Raw genomic sequence first — 2500 nt, forward strand, 5'->3', positions numbered from 1 at the left:
GACACAGCGGTGGCCTTCTGGCGACTTGGCCCCCGACAGCCCGACGTTCCGCCGTCCTCCCGATGGCCAGGAGGACCGTGCGGGGGTCGGCCGACGGCGTGGTAGGTGTGCCTGCACGGTGACGGAGCACACACCACGCCCGCCAACCCCTCCGTACCTCCCGAGACCGGTGGCAGGACGGAGCGGAAAACGTGCGGACTGAACGGGAGAGCCAAGAGCCAGCGATCCACGCGCGTGCGACCGTCCAAGTCACAGCGTTCGACGAAAACCTCCTCCCTCGGCCAGGCACTCGGCGCCAGCAGGGGAGACAGGATCAGACGCCCCGCCGGCCACTTAAGGCCGAGGACGAACCACGAGACGGGCGGCTGCAGCAGCGGGCGGCCTGCAGCTCCCAGCACTCTCAATCGATCAACCATCGAGTCGGGTCAGCGTGTCAAACCGGCGAGCTCCACGGTCAGGCCGGCGGCGCACCAGCACCGGACCTCCGCGGCTCCCTTCACTCTTTCCACTGCCAGCCAACCGAGAGACGGACCCAATGCGGACGTGCAGAGCTTAGGCAGACCCCCCACTGGAGGCTCAACACTTCGTGGCAGCTCCGTGTCCCAGAGACCAGGAGGGTTGGCACACACACACAGTGTGAACCACCGACAGCCATTCTGGGACCGGTGACAGCCGTGCTGGCCCCACTGCCACGACACAGACGGACGCCAGGCCGCGCTCCCCGGCGGGGGGATGGCGTCGAGCCTGACGAACGGAATGTGCAGGGTGGGGGGGAAAGGCCAAGCGCTCCGACGCCGGAGGGCTCCGGAGTCTGAACTTAGGGGGACAAAGAGGACGGGTCCTCTGCGACACCCCAGCCGCGCTCTCGCCAGCCAAGGCGAGTGCGATTGATTGCCAAACGACCCTCAGACAGGCGTGGCCCCGGGAAGAACCCGGGGCCGCAAAGTGCGTTCAAAGTGTCGATGATCAATGTGTCCTGCAATTCACATTAATTCTCGCAGCTAGCTGCGTTCGTCATCGACGCACGAGCCGAGTGATCCACCGTCAAGAGTTGTCTGAGTTTGTTTTAGGTCTCTCCCTCGCCAGAGGAAAGCGACCCGGACCGCACATACGCTCCCCACCTTGAGCTACAGCCACCTGCACGCCGGCGTGCGGGCGGAGCAGGGTGGCGTGAAGCGATGGGGAGCACCATCCTGGTGCGGCCCGCAGAAACATACGTCTATTGGGGGGAGGAGGACAGGGCGCCCAAGAGGCGATGCGTGCCCCAACGCACCGCAGCGACGGAGGCAGGATCACCGCCACCATGTCGCCCGCCTAGTATCACGAGGCGTGCAGCAGCTTTGCCCTAGGAAAAGCAGAGGCGGGAACGGGCACCGGCCATCGGTTCGGCAGCGTCACTGACGCGTGCACGTGGCGGCGTGTCGGCGAGCGGACTTCCTGCGAGGAGGCGGGGGCGGCACTCGCCCGAGCAGACGCCCGCCCGGCCCAGCCACCGCCGAGGTGGACTGGGAGTCGCGGCAACGGCTCGTCATACTCGTTCCCACACTCACAGCGCAGCTTGCCCGCAAGCCACCGACCACCGATCGACGCCAGGCGCCCCGACCGAGAGCGGGATCGCTCGTTCGCCCTGCTGGCAGTTCGCTGGGGATCACTACTGCACGGAGCTCGGAGACCGACGGGCGGCAACTCGAGAGTCTTTAAACCACCACCCCCATCCCGCAAGTGCAAAGAGGCTGTATACGCACAGACGGGTGAGGGGAATAGGTACCCCGTCGGGTTTGAAGGGAGCGTGACTAGATAGCAACGATGTAAACCCAGCCGATTTGGGAGCGAAAGACCGGCGCCTGCATCACCGGCTTCGTTTCCCGTGGCTGGAGAGTACACCGAAACCCTCCGTCTGTCGCGAGCTCCCGACGACGCGGTGCCGCCAAGCAGCAGGGCCGGACCTGGTGTGGCTCCCCTCGTCGATCACAGACCGGTCGGCACTACTGACGAGACGGTGGAACGGGCTTCGCCCCTTGTGACGAAGGGTGATGCGAACCCGCCCGCCCGCGTGCGTTCGGGGTGGACTCGGCAAACGGAGATTTGAAATCGGAAAGTGTCCTCCTGCCCCGCGCAGGTAGGCGCCCAACAGTTGTGGGGGGTTTGGCGGTGACCACGGCTGCAGGGCCTGCTACCCCGACGAGCTCTCCTGCTGGCCCCGAAACCACCCTCGCGAGACAAGTTGAAACGGAAACGGGCGTACCCCCAAGCCGACGATCCTTTCTTATTTGTTACTTTTTTTTTCACTTGCTCGAGTTGTGGCGATTTGGCGGTGACCACGGCTGCAGGGCCTGCTACCCCGACGAGCTCTCCTGCTGGCCCCGAAACCACCCTCGCGAGACAAGTTGAAACGGAAACGGGCGTACCCCCAAGCCGACAGAGATCCTTTCTTATTTGTTACTTTTTTTTTTCACTTGCTCGAGTTGTGGGGGTTTGGCGGTGACCACGGCTGCAGGGC

The 2500-nt window shown here is 64.7% G+C and overlaps 1 non-coding gene across 1 annotated transcript; it reads right to left on the reverse strand.

The window, feature by feature from the left end:
• Window positions 1-899: 899 nt before the first annotated feature.
• On the reverse strand, window positions 900-1053 carry LOC140475548 (5.8S ribosomal RNA). Its single transcript, XR_011960068.1, has one exon. It is a non-coding gene; the product is annotated as a 5.8S ribosomal RNA (ribosomal RNA).
• Between the last annotated feature and the right edge of the window lie 1447 nt (window positions 1054-2500).

The sequence above is a fragment of the Chiloscyllium punctatum genome, unplaced genomic scaffold (assembly GCF_047496795.1).
Source record: "Chiloscyllium punctatum isolate Juve2018m unplaced genomic scaffold, sChiPun1.3 scaffold_1781, whole genome shotgun sequence".
NCBI lineage: Eukaryota > Metazoa > Chordata > Chondrichthyes > Orectolobiformes > Hemiscylliidae > Chiloscyllium > Chiloscyllium punctatum.